The sequence below is a fragment of the Macaca nemestrina genome, chromosome 12 (genome assembly GCF_043159975.1).
Source record: "Macaca nemestrina isolate mMacNem1 chromosome 12, mMacNem.hap1, whole genome shotgun sequence".
Classification (NCBI taxonomy): domain Eukaryota; kingdom Metazoa; phylum Chordata; class Mammalia; order Primates; family Cercopithecidae; genus Macaca; species Macaca nemestrina.
The window spans coordinates 110,897,123-110,916,187 of NC_092136.1; the positions used below are offsets into that span (position 1 = coordinate 110,897,123).

The 19,065-nt window shown below is 40.2% G+C and overlaps 1 long non-coding RNA gene across 2 annotated transcripts in view; it reads right to left on the reverse strand.

Annotated features, from left to right (window-relative positions):
* Nucleotides 1–19,065, reverse strand: part of LOC105493634 (uncharacterized) — a 313,017-nt gene that overhangs the window by 32,141 nt on the left and 261,811 nt on the right. Inside the window, exons 7-9 of one of the 2 annotated variants that reach the window (XR_011611054.1) lie at nucleotides 6,537–6,731; nucleotides 679–798; nucleotides 442–565 (exon numbers count right to left, since the gene is read on the reverse strand). This is a non-coding gene — a long non-coding RNA (uncharacterized lncRNA). The remainder of the gene's footprint in view (nucleotides 1–441; nucleotides 566–678; nucleotides 799–6,536; nucleotides 6,732–19,065) is intronic. The other variant, XR_011611053.1, reaches the window with a different exon arrangement.

Here is a 19,065-nt window from a genome sequence, read left to right on the forward strand (position 1 = left end):
TGACTGTTCAGCAGAGATGACAGGCCGAAGCTAAGGAAGGAAGTCAAAACTGAAAAAATATTCTAAAAGAATATAGATAAAGGGAAATTTATTCCTCCTACACTGGGCCTAGCACAGGTCTTTTTGTCCGTTTTCTTTGAGTTTCATCCTAAGAGGACATGTCCTTCATCCTAAGAGTGATACTTTCAGCTGTGACTTACAGAGTACAGCTGTAGGGCCTATGCCATCTGATATTTCCCTTCAAATCTGGTCACTTTAGAAAGGGACAAAAGCTGGGAACCAGGGGGCAAACTTATTCGTGAAACAAGATCATTAAAACTTTTAAATAGATTCCAGAAGCCTGGGTCTGTCAGCTCTGATGCTTCTTTCAAATCAAAATATTGAGAACAACTTTATTACAATGCTTCATTTACGAATCCAATTAATAAAATCTCTTCTTACCTCCTTATGAATTTGTTATTTGCAACATGTGTTTTATGAAGTAACACTGGGTTTCTTCAAGCCACTGTTAAATCCGATGATCTTGTGAAAGGGCTGAGCACAGCATGAAATCAAAGATCACTCTCTGTTCAAAAAGAGCAAAGATCCTCAGATGATGGCTTTTTTGAGCAAAGTTTTTTTAGCCTTTGCCTTTGGAACCCACCATGGAAGTCATGGGACTCTGGTTCATGGACTCACCATTGCACTGGAAAAGTTGATGAACCAGATTATCTAAAGTATTGCAGAAAGGTAACTTGCTCCCAGTAGGTTAGGATTGGGCAGACTCCAAAGTTGTGCTCTTGAAACACTGGAAAGACTCTTGGAGAAATCATATACAAATGAAATGATGAATGGGAAATCTAAATGAATCTATCCTGACCCAAATTTCGTCCTGAACATACAGAATGCATCTATTGTAGAGAAGCTTAGGTCATCAGATATAATCATGTTATTCCAAGTTAAAAAGAGATGAGTAAATGACGAATAGGTAGAGTGCATTTTCTTCTATTTATTCAGGTCAAATAATAGTTCCAGTATCTTTACCCTTGAGCAACAAAAGAAATCCAGAGTCTATCCTTTTATACTGGAAATATCATTGAATAAGGAGACAGAGGACATGAGTTATTTTCTTGGCTTTCAACATTACTGGGTGTGACCTAAGCCAAGTTGCTCTGTTTTTCAGAGTGAAATGATCATCAAATTGTTCAGTTCCCCTAATTCACAGATCTAGTCCTCCAGTCTCATTCTCATACTTCAAAGAATCAGAGTTCACCCAAGTAAAAATGATTGTCCTTAAGATCTAGGTAAAAAAACGAACAAACAAACAAACAAACAAAAAATGCCTTTAACCGGTGGCACACCTACCCTGCTTCCAATTTCTAAGCCTGTGGAAATCCAGAGTCTCTGAATTCTTGAGGGACTTAGATTCTCCTGGTGTCCTTACCTTCCAGGCACTTTGTTCTCTCACATGCTAGTACTGACCCTCACCTTACCAGCTGATGGAAATTTCATCCCCACCTTTGCTTTACACACACACACACACACACACACTCACTCCACATATTTGTAATTTTCATAAAGTTTAGTGAAGATAATGAAAGTGCCACGGCCAGGTCAGGGCCCAGAGATTACAGACATTTTTTGGGCTCCTCTGTTAAAGAGACCTGGGTTAGAATTCTGGTCTATTATTTAGTTGCTTGATCCTAGGCAATTTGCTTAATCCTGATGAGTACTCTTGTCTAGCTTAAAATACATTACCTCTATTATAGGATTGCTGTGACAATAAATGAGATAATGCAATACAAGTTTCTAAAAAATTCCCAGCCTTCCAAGGTCACTCTCTAAAAATAGATATAAATAAAAATACTATTGGAAGTTTCACATCTGAGAATATGAAGTACATTAAATATTCCTCCTACTAAGTACAACTAAAACCCCTGGGTAAAACAAATATAATAAGACTTTTAAAGATTGAGTGGGGAGCCTAGACTTCCCTTACAAGGCTGTAATGAGCCACCCCATTACCCCTTCCAGGATGATATCAGAAAAGGCCAGGAAAAGAACCAAGACTTTCACCATTACTCCACAATGAGGCCACTCAAATTGCAGTGGTGGTGTAGACTACCTGGGAACTGGAACTCCCACCCCCCACCAGCAGTAATGAAATGATATCGCCCCTCCTCTACTAGAGCAGTATCAGAAAAAATCAGCTAAAACATATTTAAATAACATCCATAGTCTCATGTCATAATGTCTAGATTTCAATTAAAAAAAAGTTCATCATACCAAGAATCAAGAACATCTCAAACTAATGAGGAAAATGAATCAATACATGCCAACAGATTGGCAGGGATGTCAGAATTACCTGACAAAGATATTTAAAAAGATATTATAAAAATGGTTCAAAAAACAATTATAAACGCACTTAGAATAGAGAAAGGAAAAAAGTAGAAAGCCTCAGCAAGTAAATAGAAAGTCTTATCAAAGAAATAGAAGATACAAAGAGGAACCAAGTGAAAATTGTGAAATTGAAACAAACTGCAATGGAAGCAAAAAGCTCAGTGGATGGGCTTAACACTATAATAAATGAGACATAGGGAAGAAATCGTGAACGGTATGATAGAACAATAAAAATCATCTAATCTGAACAATAGGAAGAAAATAGACTGAAAAAAGTGAACGAAGCCTCAGAGACCCGTGGGACTATAACAAAAGCTCTAACACCCATGTCAGTGGAGTTCCAGAAAGGGAGGAGAAAGAGAGTGTCTAAAAAGGACTCCAAGAAATAATTGCAGAAATTTCTCAAATTTGGCAAGACACATAAATGTACAGATTCAAGAAGCTGAGCAAACTCCAAATAGGGTAAACCTAAATAAATCAATGCCTAGACACATCATAATTAAACTTTTGAAAACTAAAAGAGAAATCTCAAAAACAGCCAATGAAAAAACAAAAACCTTACCTATATAGGAAAAATAATTCAAATGTCAGTGAATTTCTCATTAGAAACCATGAAGATCAGAAGTAAATGGCACCATATTTTTCAAGTGATGAAGGAAAAAAAAAAAACAATTGTGAAAACTCTACTTAGTCTCACACTTTACACAAAACATTACTCAAAATGGATCCCAAACTTAAATGCAAAATGTAAAACTATAAAGCTTTTAGAAAAGGCAGGATAAAATCTTGAAGGTTTAAGGCTAGGCAAAGATTTCCTAGATTTGACTCCAAAACCATGACCCATACAGGAAAAATGGATAAATTAGATTTCATCAAAAGTAAAATATTTGCTCCGCAAAAGAACCTGTTAAGATTATGTAAAGACAATACAGAATGGGAGAAAACATTTGCAAACCACATATCTAACAAAGGACTTGTATCTAGAACATATAAATAATTCTCAAAAATAAACAGTGAAAAAAAATCCAGTTGGATAATGGTCAAACGATATTTCAGTGAAGAATATTTGCCAATGAAAATGGCAAATAAGCATGTGAAAAGATGTTCAACATCAGTAGCCATCAGAAATATGCAAAGTAAAACCACAATCACTGCACACAACCACACAATCTCCACACATCTAGAAGAATGGCTGAAATAAACAAACAAATATATATATATGTATTTATAATATACATATAGACAACACCAAATCTGGAGGGAGTACAAGTAAACTAGATTACTCATAGGTTGCTACTGGGAATTTAAATGGTATAGACATTCTGGAAAACAGTCTCATGATTTCTTTAAAAACTAAACATGAAACTACTACACAACCCAGTAATTTGCACTCCTGGGAATTTATCCCAGAGATGTAAAGATTTATGTGTGCAAAACCCTGTGAATAAATGTTTGAAGCAGGTTTATTTGTAATACCCCAGAACTGGAAACAACCCAGATGTCCTTCAATAAGTGAACAGTTGAACAAATTGTGGTACGTCCATGCCATGGAACAGTATTCAGCAATAAAAATGAATTAGTGATACAACACAATGACCTGGATGAATCTCTAGAGAATTATGTTGAGTGAAAAAAGCCAATTTCAAAGACTATATATAGTATAATCCTATGTATATAACATTCTTGAAATGACAAAATTATAGTAGTGGTAAACAAATTAGTGATTACCAGGGGTTAAGGAGAAGACGGGGGCAGCAGAAGGGAAGTGAAAGTGACTATAAAGGAACAGACAGCTTGATGGTTTATGTGTGCTGTGGGGGTGTCCTGGGAGATAAAAATTTGCTTTCAATTTAAGTAAATCCATGCAGTCTTGTATGATTTCTGCCTTTAGAGTTCTCCTTAAATAAATATATAGCACACACCGAGATTATATAGTAAAAGCCACCTTCTATTTTCTTCTATCACTTTTATGGTTTTGCTTTTCACTCTTAACTCAATCCCTTTGTACACTGGGGATAGTAGATATGATGGGAGGTGGGATTCTATTTGATTTTTTTTTTTCAAATATAGACTTAGCTCTTCTAATACTCGAATAGAATGGGAGAAAATATTTGCAAACCACCTATATCTAACAAAAGACTAGAATCTGGAATATATAAAGAATTCTTAAAACTAAACAGTGAAAAAAATTATTCAGTTGGATAATGTGTAAAAGACATTTCAATGAAGGATATATACAAATGGCAAATAAGTATATGAAAAAATGTTCATGTGCTTTTATCACCAATTTGAGATAGCATCTGATCATTCAAAAAATTCTTACATTTACTTATACGGTGCATATTTGGTCTTTTATATCTGTCTGTTTTACATTTTTATTTATCTCTGTGTGTAAGAATCACTACCATAAGGCATTTAGGGCCAAGAAAATGTTCCCAGTGAGAATTACCAGTCACCTGTCTTGCTATCCATGAACTCACTAGCTGGGTAACCTTTGACAAGAAGAGGTATCTGAACCTCAATTTACCTATAAAATAGAGCTAAAATACAATTCTACTTATTATATGTAGCATACTGAGATCCTCTTCCTTCAAAAGCCTACTAAGGCAAAATTTTGTAAGAAGTTATGATTACCTTGTTTAGCCCTTCCAAGCACCAAAATCTTGTTTATAACAATCTTTAAAAAAAAACTTTTGAATTTTGAGATAGTTTTGGATTTACAGAAGAGGTATAAAAATGGTACAGAGAGTTCCAATATATCTTTCACTCAGCTTCTTACGGTAACGTCCTATGTAAGCATAGGACAATTATCAGAACTAAGTAACCCAACTAGTATTGTACTAAGTAACCCAACTAGTATTGTACTAAGTAGCATTAGTAAAATTAGTACAATACTAATGTCTAAACTATATACTTTATTAAGATGCCACCGTATTTTTCCACTAAGGTCCATTACAATTCCATGATCCGATTCAGGATCTCATACTGCAGTTACTTGTCGTGTCTCCTTAGTGTTCTCCAGTCCATGACAGTTTCTTAGTCTTTCCTTGTTCTTTATGACCTTGACACTTTTGAAGAGTACTGCTCAGTTATTTTGATAATAGCCCTTTTCTCTCAAAATAGTTATTTTTTTAAATCAAAAGCATATCATTGGGTTCCATTTTGTTTTCTTTCCAACAGCTTTATTAAAATATAATTGACAAATTGAAATTTTATATATTCATCACCTCACCTGGTTACATTTGTGCATGTGAGAACATTTAAATCTATTCTCTCCACAAATTTCAAGTATATAAGACAGTATTTATTACTATGCTCCCCACGCTGTACATTAGGTCTCTAGAACTTATTCCTTCCTACATATGGGTGTGGCTGGTAGACACATAGAACTAAAAGGACCACTTCTTTTTTTTTTTTTTTTTTTTTTTTTTTGAGACAGAGTCTCACTCTGTCATCCAGGCTGTGTGCAGTATTGCAATCTCCTCTCCCTGCAACCTCCACCCCCTGAGTTCAAGTAATTCTCCCACCTCAGCCTCCTGAGTAGCTGGGACTACAGGCATGCACCACCACACTCAGCTAATTTTTGCATTTTTAGTAGAGAGGGCTTTCACCATGCTGGCCAGGCCAGTCTCGAATTCCTGGCATCAAGTGATCCACCCATCTTGGCCTCCCAAAGTGCTGGGATTACCGGCATGAGCCACTGCGGCCGACCTAAAAGCACCACTTGATGCTGATCTTTCCTACGGCGGAGATGGGATTCCAGGGTCTTAATTATTATTTGTGCATTTTGGTTTCTAAATGCAAAAGGAAAGGTAGGCTAAAAGCTTCAGGTTGTTTCCTAAAAGAAGAAAAAAATGATGTCACTCTCTGCTCCTCTCCCCCAACACAACTGGAAAGGGTTAGCTTAGGACCATGAGTGAAACTTCCACACTTCCTTAATTTCACACATTATGCATAGTTACTATTAGCACATGTGCTTCCAATCACCCCCATCTTACAAACAGTGCAAATGTGGGTGCTGAGAGAATTGAACCTGCCAAACATACTTGACATCACAATGCCCTTGGAAAAGCTATCAGCTAAACCTAGATATAGATGTACATCTCAGCAGTTCTATTTTATTAAACTCACAACATTTCCACCCAATTTAAACTCACTGTGATAGCACACGTCGTGACGGATTTGGGCGGTGGTTTCCTTTCCAGTTGGCTCTAAGAATATTGTATTAAGCCAGACCACAGTCAGATGCCAAGTCCATGATTAGCTTTCTCTTTCCACTTGGGTCTCTTTTGTTTTTTGAGCAGATATGCGGTGCTGGATACAGCCATTTGTGGGTGGGCGGAGGATGGGTTCTGTTAAAAGAGATGTGATAATGGCTGTGAAAATCCATTTAAGTGCTGCAACCCTTGTTACTTTAAATGTTATCTGTGAATTTCCTGCTAAGGTTTGCATTTCTGTAATAGTGATTGCAAACTGGTGGCCCCTGGGCCAAATATGGCTCGCAGATGTGTTTTATTTGGCCAGCTCAGTGTTATAAAAGCATCTGAATTTGTGGCCAATATTTACATATTAAGAGATTCTACACAAAAATCTAGATTTCTGTCTTCTCATGAGAAACTCAATGTGACCACATTGGGCCCACTTTTCCATGTGGCAACAATTGGCTGGGGCTGAGTTGCAGCTGGCTCTTTGAGACAGAGTATGTACCATCTGGTTAGCATAATATCTATCCAGCTCACTTCTCCCATTTATGTAACTTGCTGCATCTCTGTGAGTGTTTGGATTTTCAACACTGGTTTATCAAGATTAAGAGATGAAGGATCAAGAGAACTTAATTACCTAAGCTTCCAGTTAGACCGAGTAAGAAAAAGTATGATGAGAAAAGAAGAGTATGATAAGTTTCAGTCTGGGTTTCTTCAAAAGTAGACCTTGAGAGAAGGATTCAAGTGCCAGTAGTTTATTTGGGAAGTGAACCTAGGAAACACTGGCAGGGAAATGGAGTGGAGCTGGAGAAGAGAAGGCAACCATAAAGAATGTAATGTCAAGCAAGTAACTGCCGTGGTCACCTGAAGCTTCATCCTCCTGGAGGATTGTAGGAGATAGTGTAAAGTAGGAGCCTCAGAGTCATCCCAGCAAGGGGCAAGAAAGCAGGACAATTTGTTTGCTATTTCCATCAGGTATTGGTTGATGGCTCTCAGAAGCAGCAAATTAGCATTTCTAGTTTCCCATGTCTGTGCACAGATTGTCCCTAGAAGTCAGAGAAAGCTCTCAGGCAAATGTGCCCCAAATTGTAAATCAGTGCTATAAGCACTGAAATGTAAGACCCAGGGGGATATGTGAAGGGTACCAGCAGTACCAGCCACAGCATGCTTCCAAGGAAAGGTACAATGATGATTTTGTCCCACAGAATAGAGAGGAAGCACTTGGTATTTGCCGACCAGCAACACAAACTTTCTCTCCCTTATGATAACTGCTCATCCTCTGAAGCAAATCCTAAAGTCCCCCAAATGGGCCTTCACTTCCTGCTGCTCATGTCTAGTTCCTGAGTTAAAGGATGTATCATCCTTTGGACACAAAGGATGTCCAAAGCAAAAGAATTCTAAGGATACTAACAGTGTCTTTTGAAGTTGACAATGGGCCTTCGTCCCCTTATGCTTGGCTTGTGTTTCTTTATTCCAAAGCGAGGACATTTAAGCACTTCCCATAGTGAGCCCATGATCAGAATCCAGATGTGAGTAGGCTGCCTTCATTTTTTGATTGCTAACACTGGTGAGTCATATGAGGATTGGATGTGACTCAAGCAAGAGCCCAGTGCATGTGAATGCTTCAGTCATGCCAATGTTTCCTTTGGTGAGAATCCCTTCTAATGTCCAAGCATAGTGATATATGTTTATAGTAATTTTTTTTACTAGAATAGCAGAAAATTATGTTATGTAATTATTTACATTGAGTTTCAATTACTAATTGATCCAATCCTGCTGCTATGACAACTGGCAGCACTCAGTTACCCGATGGAAACTGACTATAATCTCCTAAAGAACAAGGGCAATATTGCCAGCACTTAGAATCTGCCTGTAGACAGTAGGTGCTTGATGAGTCCCATTACTCATTCTTTGCTGCTTGGCACATCATAAGTGCTTAACAATTGTATATTTGCTCCACATTTCTCTTCCTGCCTTTCTCTCCTCCCTCTTTGACTCAGTTTATCATTAGAGGTGGAATCGGGGGCTCATAAAAGAACAGTCTAGATGATGATATGTAGAAACAAGTTAAATGGGGTGGGAAACCACTAATTCCTTGAACATTAGGTGTCTAAGAAGGGATTTTCTTTTTTAGGTCCAGTATGTTTTCCTGAGCAGGGAAAGACTCTAAATGGCAACAAGCTGGGCTAGACATAATGCCACTTCAAGCCCTAGGTAGCCATAATGTTCGATATTGACCCTTGGCTTATAGAATTTTTTTGTGAAATTGATTTTCTCTTTGGGGAGACCTTCTTAATGTGATTTTATTAGGGTTAAACTATAATCGCACAGAAAATTATTAAATACACAGCAATTATATTCAGATTCAGTTACTCAAGAGAAACTATACAAAATCAATCCACATTGATGACATTGTTGATTATTATTTTGTACAATTGTTCAAGAAGAGTGTGCACATTCAGAATACGGCCAAATAAAACAGCTGACCCTTGAACAACATAGGGGTTATGGACACTGGCCCACCACACAGTTGAAAATCTGCATATAACTTTTGACTTAACTACTACTAATTTAACTACTACTTAAACACTACTAGCCTTCTTTCAACCAAGAGCCTTGTTGACAACATAAACAGTAGATTAACCCATATTTAGTAGGTAGTATGTCATATGTATTATACACTGTATTCTTACAATAAAATAAGCTAGAGAAAAGAAAATGTTACTAAGAAAATCACAAAGAGGAGAAAATATATTTACTATTCATTAAGTGGAAATGCATCATCATAAAGGTCTTCATTCTCATCACCTTCACATTGAGTAGGCTGAGGAGGAGGAGGAAGAGAAGGGGCTGGTCTTGCTGTCTCAGGGTTGGCAGAGATGGAGGAAAATCCACATATTAGTAGACCTGTGCATTCAGTCCATGTAGTTCACGGGTCAGCTATAGAACATTGATTCTCAAGTGGTATGGAAGATGTGAGTGTCAGTAAAGTTGTGGGCAGGGGAACTATAGTGATAAAACATGCCAGAATCACCCGGATAACTTCTTCAAACTATGAGTCTGCTTACAGCCTGGTGCCTGATTCAGGGAGTTCTGGTCTGATATGTCACTGAGCAACAACCTCTGGAATAAGGATGCTGTGCACATGTAAAGAAAGCATAGGTTCTTCTCTCTGCTTATCCCTGGGTGGAGTGACCTCCTGTTGGCAAGAGGTGCTCCGGACATATCAGGACTGCCTTCCCAATAGGGGTATCATGTATTGCTCAGGAAGGCACGGAGCCAGTAGCGTCGATGAAGGTCAAGCCCCTCATTGTGCAGATCCCACTGGTTATGGCTCTGAGGCTCCCAGAAAGTTCCACTCACTGAAACCCCACCAGAAGTGATCAGTCCCAAGATAGTGTGAAAGAAGAGCTTCACCTAAAAACTATAATTAAAACTTTCTCTCCCACTATCCCTATGTTGTTAGCACTCTCAATTAAAGCAGAGATTTCCCTCCTGGAAATCACTGTGAGTCTGTTACAATGACTAGGTCCCTGATACAATGAAGATACTTTCCTTGAAAGAGGCAACATTCATCCAGAATTACCACTGGACCTATATTTCATATGAGGGATATTGCTTATAACTGCTCATTAATCGAGTAGTATGCATCCATTATAATAATTTGTGAAAACTACTATAGAATGTTGATATTCTTATTCCTTTCTGCAGATAAGAAAACTGAGGCACCAGTAAGGTTAAGAAACTTGCCCCCAAGATGTCATAGAGCTATTAGGTATAAGAGTCATCACTCCTGTACACTGGTGTGGATTATCTCAGGCAAGCCATCATTACCTAGTAGGGAGGAAGAAATGGTCATATGAGAGATGGGGCCAGCTTCAGCATTCTGCATATGGGGGTTTTAAGGATGACAATCTGGTTGGGGCAAGGTGGAGGTGGTTTGTTTTTTGGTTTTTTGTGTTTTTTCCAGAAAATTCACTTGGAAGCTATGATTACATTGCAAACTCATATTTTAAAAAACTCACTTGGTTGAGTGACTTGAAGAGGAGGGTTGATGGAACTTATAGGGGAGTCTAAGATCACCAACCACCCCTGAGTAATGACCTTAAGCCACCATTAAGTTTATCCAATAGCATTTGTTTAAGCAGTTTCCATATGCCAGGCTCTATGCTGGAAACACACAGTTGGCCCTTTGCTTAAGTCACTCAAGAAAACCAGGGGGAACGAAGTAGAACTGACCAAATTATGTCATCATTTGAAAGGTGGCAATTCAGAAATATCCAAGATTCATGGTAAGAGTAAATGTTATGGCTCTCCTTTTTATGATTCTAATCTAAATGATCATTATCATCTCTCAGGACTAGAGATTTTATTTTTCTCACAGAGTATGTGGTCTCCAGGCACACCGCTTGCATAAATCCTGAACACATTCCTCAAGGCTTTATGATGTGGGTGTGTATGTGTGTGTCTGTGTGTGTGTGTGTTTGTGTGTGTGTGTATTTGAGAGAGAGAGAGAACAGAGAGAGAGACGGAGACAGAAAGAGAGAGAGAATGTTACAGGGAGTATGCATGACTCCCTGCTGTGATCTGACAACATTCAGGAAATTTAGAGTTAACATTCTTACAGTCAGCAGTCACATAGGAGACTGGGCCTCAATCTCAGCATTCCTGGGCTGTTGTCAGCTTCAGGATTTCAGTGTGCCTCAGTGTCTGTTTCGTATTTAACTCTGCCCCACATATAACACCACAAGACCTGTCCGTGGTTTTGCTGTTAGAGAATGGTTAATATCTAAAGAGGGTGGGTGCCCTTACCAAGCACCCCCAGGGGAGATCTCAAGCTAGAAAGATAATGATCAGTTTCATGGAGAAAACCACACAGGCACAAACACCAGAAACTGATATTTAAACCCCTAACTCATAAGGGACCCCGCGTTTTCACATTAGCTGGCTTTGTCTGTTTCTCCTCATCAGCAAACATATGCTCTCCATGGAACCAGCCCAGCCCATCTGAACCAGTTACTATTTCTGTAAGAAGTAGGAGGGGGAGGAGAAAGGGAGAAGAAATTTTACATTACCATTCTCATGCGGTGCTATAAATATTTGCCACAGAAAGCCATGAGGTCTCATTTGCATGAATGATACCACAAAAGCCAACTGTGCCTCTGTGAACTAAGGCATCTCTCACCTTGTCCTGAGTGCACTGCTTAAATACTGGGGTGGGCTCTTTGATCAGAGAGACCTTAGTTTGACTCCCAGCTCTGCAACATAACATGGTATGACCTTGAGAAATGTAGCTGACTTCCATTTCCCAATTTCAACTATCCCATTCTCTCACCACTGCCTTTTACCTGCCAATTCCCTGCCACCACCAGTAGTTCAACAACACTTTGACTCCTATCAAGATCTTGTTCTATTGATCTATACAAGTGGTTCACCATCCCTTACCTCTTGCATGGCCTCTTTTTACTCGTTATCTATTTAAAAATTCCACGACCATTCAGTAATTCCTCTCTTGAGTATATTTTTAATTTCCTTGTCCTTCTCCTTTGGCATATTGGCTTGGCTAAATGACAAACCTCATTACATACACCTCTTTGCCTCTTCCTCACTTGAGCCTGTACAGTTAGATATGTTTGGAGAAAAACACATAATCTTACTGACTAGTCTCATTAAGTTTATGACTACCATCTTCAACTGTGCCTTCTGCTGCCTGGCAACCACTCTGCCTCCCTAGCCAGTTCACCGTCTCATTTTCCTAGCTGAGGATCTCATACATCCTCTGTTCTCCTAACCAGCCCCCCACCAACTCTCCCTCTCAATTACTGGCTCTGCTTCCTGCTTTCCTGAGAAAAATGAAGGAATCAGAAGAGAGAATTTCCACAAATCCCACTTCTGCCTCTACCCATCTCCCTAGATCTCATTTCTGTTAATGTGGATGAACATACTGTGCTCTCAGCTGAGCAAACCTTGCCACTTCTTTCTCTCCTGCATCATAGGATTTTTTTTCTGTATTCAAACCCTTCCCATACTAGCATGCTGTTATTCCGTTTTACTAAAAATCTTTCTTTTGACTCCACTTTCCTCTGTAGCTATAGCCCCCTTTCTCCCTTTCCCTTTATAGCAAGACTCTTTGAAAGAGCACTCTATACAATAGTCACTATCCCTAGTTTCTCCCAACTCTTTCTTGAACACATTCAAATCAGGGTTTTGCTCCAATGAAAGCATTCTTATTAAGACAACCAATAACTTCCATGTTTCTAAATGCAATGATAAGCACTCGGTAGATATCCTTGAATGATGAATGAGTCACTCTAAACCTCATTTTCTTCATATGTAAAATGAGATAATAATATCTACCTTTGGCATTTGTTGTGGGGACTGATGTACTATAGGCAAAGAATTTTGCAGAGTAGGTGCTAAATTATATATTAAGCAAAGGAAGTTTGCTACATTTTGAGAGGAGATATTTACCTGCAAAAACTCTGCAGCTTCCTTCAATGCTGAACCTTCAGTGAAAGGTAAGTAATCACCCCTTGCCCTTATGAAAAGATTTCCTCTCATTCCTCTAAAGATGGGAACTGTCATTTTCCTAAATTGGATATTAAATTTTGATACGTTGAAAGATGTGAAAGTATGTTGTTTGCTGATGAAATTGTGGGGCTTCCTTCCAGTGAGGGGAAGGGCGAGGCATCTGGGTTGAAGAGCCATCAGCACATTGAGTTGGTTCATTAAATAGGTCCTCCAATATAGGTGCAACCATTTGAAAATAATTGAAATCTGTTGGGGCCGGGTGCGGTGTCTCATGCCTGTAATCCCAGTACTTTGGGAGGCCGAGGCGGGCGGATCACGAGGTCAGGAGATTGAGACCATCCTGGCTAACACGGTGAAACCCTGTCTCTACTAAAAATACAAAAAATTAGACAGGCGTGGTGGCGGGCGCCTGTAGTCCCAGCTACTCGGGAGACTGAGGCAGGAGAATGGCGTGAACCCGGGAGGCGGAGCTTGCAGTGAGCCGAGATGGTGCCACTGCACTCCAGCCTGGGCGACAGAGGGAGACTCCGTCTCAAAAAAAAAAAAAAAAAAAAAATCAGAAAGAGACAGGCATGCAAGGATAGATGGCTGAGAACTGAGCACTGCACCTATTTGGTTGAAGACAGTAAAAGGACAGAACGGTCCAGCCAATCTCATTGGCAAGTAGGTGAGCCAGGGGAAGGACTCTAGATTAAACATTTCTCTCCAAGACTCCCGTCATACCCTGCTGGAGGGAATACGCATTCCTAAAACTTTTGGGGCCAATTTGACAATGTGTTTTTAAAAAGTTTGGAACGAGCATGTTCTTTGATCTAGTCATTCAATTTCTAGGAATTTATCCTAAGGAAATAATTATGGATATGCACAGAGGTTTAGTAATAAGACAGTTTGCTACAACATGGCCCATACTATGGTTTAAAAAAAACTAGAAAAATATAAATGTTCACCAATAAGGAACTGGTTAAATGCATCATTTATTCTGTTTAACGGTATTCAATGAAGTCATTAAAAATATGCTGGAGATTATATTACATGATGTTGAAATATGTTCACAATACATTGTTAAGTGAAACAATCAAATTGCAAAACATTATGCAGAGAATGATTTACATTTTTATACGTTTTTAAGAAAAAAGTTTGAGAGACTTTGTAACCAAATAATAGTTGTGGGATCACAAGTGATTTTCATTTTCTTCTTTTTACTTATTTATATTTTAAAAATTTTCTACAAGTGTGCATTACTTATGTAATAAAAGTTAAATCCACAGAGAAAGGTTCTCTCTCTAGTCAGTATAGGACCTTTTTTTCTTCCTTCTAGTCCCTAATGATCATATGCAAATGGACCAAGACTGAAGATACACACAAGTTAATAGGCACACAGCAAGAGGGGAGTGACTTGATATTTTTAAAGAATGTCCATCCGTCATTCATTTGCCAAACATTGATGTGTAAACCATGTTTGACACTATACAAGTATCTAGCCAGCAATGAGATTAACGTGGCCTCCCATCCTCATGTAGTTTTTCATTTACTAGAGAAAACAGATAGTAAGCAAATAACTATGCAAGTATGGGAATTATTACAGAAGAAAAATTTAGTTGTGACAGAGCACATAGAAGGATTTAAACCAGTCTGCAGGGTGAAACTCCGGATTTTAGACACATGGGAAGGAGCACTCCAGACTGATTCTGCCTTTCTGATTTCTCCCACGATGTGTCTAAGGGAAACTGCCAGTGTGATCTGACTGGACAATGTCCTATTGCTGGTCTCTACAGTTATAATAGAATCACAGTTCCCAGCCATGAACACTTACCACGTCAGGAGCCAGGAGACCTGCCTGGTTCAAGTCCCAGTTCTGCCGATTCTAGCTGTGTGACCTCATCAAGTCACTTCATGTCTGGTTTTACTCTCAATATTTACAGAATGAGTTGATTGGTTTAGACAACTCAACAACAACAAAAATTCTGGGACTGTGTGACTTCAGAGGGCCGGAAAGACTCACAAGAGAGGGAGGAGACCCTGGCTTGGGAACAGGTCCAAGGGTAACTAACCCGCCTTGGTTAAGGTGGGCTGGGAAAAATTAGAGAAGATTCCCAGAAGGGGCCTCAGGTCTTGAAAGATGGACAGGAATTTGCCAACATGGGAGCCTGAGGCTAGGGCCAAGACCTGAGTGTTCGTGTGGCAGGAGCCCAATTGATGTACAGGGAGAGGGATTACCGAAAGTGAGTGTGGAGAGAGGATTGTGCTCTAAGACAAAGCAGAACCATCAACATTTGAAGTAAAGAACTAATAGAAACAGATCTACCTATGGTGTTGAGGACATTTGAGAGAGTCAGGCTGGAAGCATGGAGACCAGTGGGAAGACTGTCGGAATAGTGCCCAGACAGAGTGAGACACAAGAGGAGGAGATGGGAAACAACATGACACTGGACACTGCAGGTGGAGGCGGGGCTCAACGGCCAGCTGACTAAATGCAGGGAGACAGGCGTGTGGCCTGGTCAACTGGACAGACTCATGGCAACCAGGAGGAGGGATCGACTTGGGGTGGGAGAAATTATGGATTCCACATTGGTCACATTCAGTTTGAGATGCTGTTCAGAAGCTGAAGTGGAGATTTCCAACAGGGAGTTAGATGTACAAAAGCCCCAGAGGTAGGTCTGTGTGGAAGACATATTTGAAAGCCTCAGCTTATTACCTATTCATTGAAATCATGAGTATAGGCAAGACCACCAGTGAGGAAATGGGACCAGCAATGAACTCCAGGAAACCAATATTTCAGGAACACATGGAAGAAAGGGAGTCAACAACAGCGAAGCTCGAAACAATGTCGAGAGAGATTGAGAGAGAGAGAGAGAGAGAGAGAAATAAAATAACTGAGTTGTAAGAAGGGAATGTCCAGGTAGGGACAAGGGAGAGGTGAAACATGGGGAGTGGCGGGGGGAGATTAGGTAACTGGGCATTATCCCTCTAGCCCAGGGTGGATTGAGGGATGGGGGGAGAAGGCTGTGCAACGCCATACACTCCTAGAAAAAGAGAGGTGGGACATTTCACCTGGAGAAAGACATTTGTTGTTTAGTTTATGACACAGGTGGAATCATCATTAATCCCTGGGACAGAGAACCATCTCCTTCTAGCAAGTTCTCCTTGAGGTAATTTCAGATTCAAGTCTGGAGGGGATCGATTCAAGTTATCTGGATATGCTTTGGCTCTGAATAGAGCCAGAATCAAGGTATTTTTAGGGATGAGCCTGAGATCCACACTCATCAGCAGGAAGCCAGCACCTGCAGGCAGGTCCTGATTCTGTAACACTCAGCCCACCCTGCATATAAGCCATGGCACCCAGGGCCATGAGAGGGAGGCTGGGTGGGATTCTCTGAACTTCTCCTTGGACAGGTGGTCATATGTCATATATGGTTATCTCCCCTCACAAGAGTGAAGTGATGTCTAATTTCATGATCTGTGCAATTTGACCTTCAGGAAAGAAACTTAAGCAGAAGTGGGCTGTGGATTTTGAGGAGATGGATGGTAGTGTAGGTATCAAAACCAACCCTTTGTTGGTTAAGGATGAGGATAACTGCCCAAGTATAAGCTGATGAGCACGCCTTTTGTCAACAATTGTTTAGTGTCTCTGCTAAGGAGGAAGCTCCTGCAGTTGATGACCTGCAGAGTAATAACACTGCATACACTTAAGTGGTAATAGTGCACTGGGGAAAATTCAACAGCATTTTCGGGAAGAATAAAGTGATTTTCAGGCCTTCAGGATTTGCTACTGACACTCAGATAATGTGGCTTCTCTGACTGGGGGATGAAATCCATCCAACACATGGCCCTTCCTGCCGCCTGAGATATGAGCCAGGCACCAGGCTGCACCCTCCCTTCCAGGCTGCACCCTCTCTTCCAGGCTGCTTCTCTGGAAATAGAGACCCCTCTGTTCCCCACAATATGGTTTGTACTCCCTCTTCTGGCCTCTGAGCCCCACCCCTCAGGACCTTTGTACCTGCAATTCTCTTTGCTTGAACTCTCTTCCCTCAGATACCCATCTGGCTCACCTACTGTCTTTGAGTGTCTGTCCAGTTGTCACCTTACTTTTAAGTGACTTAGAATGGCAAATCCAATTCTAAAATGGCAGCCTGCCAAACTGGCTCGGTTTCCAGTTTATCTCACTGTCATGCATATGGGGACCCTAAAACACATCACAATGACTCAGAGACTGAAACTCTGTCCCTTTCTCTTTTTTTAGCTCATTAAGCCAGTCACACAAGGCATTTTTCTGTATAAGAAAGTTCACTCAAGTTTCAGGGAAGATGGATGTCATCATGGTTTGCAATACAACAGGGCAAACAATTTTTATATTCAGGACAATGTATAATGAACTCATACACTGAACATCAGACATCCCTGTTTGTAAGTGCTTTTGGCCACTCACCTCTGGGGAGATTTTATGAACCAATTTAATCCCATGAACAACTCTGCCTTCTTTTCATACTTCTGTCTTCTCTCTCCCTTCCCTCATTCTCTACAATTTCTTTCTCTTCCCACCTCCCTTTTCACCCCCCTTAGGAACTCAAATTTTTTTCTCCCTCTACTGTGAAGAGCAATTCAGTTCTCTCCAGCTCCAACTCACAACCTCCAGGTCCATTTTTGTAGATCGAAGCCCATTCACATGCACATCAGAATGAAAGGAGCTTCACTGAACAAAACCCCATCTTCCTCTGACTGCAACTGCACCTGTTACTAGTAATAGCTTATTTCTTTTCTCATGGAGGAAATAAAGGTCCAGTTTTAACCTATAAAGCCAGGCAAATGGTGGGTCCATTCTGCTGTTAAAAAAAAAAAAAAAAAAAAGAAATCCTTTATATGAGCTTATTATACATTGTCCTGAATATAAATGTGGTGTCTCCACAGGGAAAGGTTCTAGGAGACAGATAATTTGGCAAGCATTGCAGTCATCTTGGTAATAATGTCATCAGTGCCCGCAGGTGAAGGAGATAATAGCACAAGACACTCAGACAAGTCAGCCTCAGAGGAGGGAGACATTTACTTGAGAGTCTGTTTATGTGCTTTACAGACCAAAGTTACCAGGAGCACATTCCTGCGTCCCCTTGGCAGAGGTTCTGAGCAGCCTATAAAGCTCAGCACATAGTAGATGCTCAATAAATACAGATTGAGGGCCAGGCACGGTGGCTCACGCCAGTAATCCCAGCACTCTGGGAGGCCGAGGTAGGTGGATCACTTGAGGTCAGGAGTTCAAGACCAGCCTGGCCAACATAGCGAAACTCTGTCTCCACTAAAAATACAAAAATTAGCCGGGTGTGGTAGGCACCTATAATCTCATCTACTCAGGAGGCTAAGGCAGGAGGATTGCTTGCACCCGGGAGGCAGAGGTTGCGGTGAGCTGAGATTGCACCACTGCACTCTGGCGACAGAGTGAATAAGACTCCATCTCAAAAAATAAAATAAAATAATAAAATAAAATCACGGAGTGAATGGAGGACTGAAGGAATGGACGGCCCCATTCACTGAGTAAGTTCCACCACAGGAGGTGTTTTAATAATACACCAGTAGGAAAGTATAGCAGAAATGATTCCATATGGATGTGGACAATCTGCATTTTCTACAGCACAGGCAGAGACAGGATCGTACAGGACAGCATCAGGATAGCTGGGACATTAGACACATTTGACTTTAACACTTCCTAAGAAAGAAATGGATCTGGACAGGCTCAGGCATGAGTAAGTGCATTCTCATTTCTCCCTCCAATCGTTGCAAACCAACAGCATGATTGTATTTGTCTGGGATTCATTTTCAAAAAGCATAATGAAAATCATATATGGACCTGAACCAGGGCAGACTAATGAATATTGATTTTTCTTTCCTTCTGTCTGAAATCTGAACATCTCTCTTTGGAAACATTGCTCATTTCATTCTTCTCAGATGCTGGCTGAAGCATGGG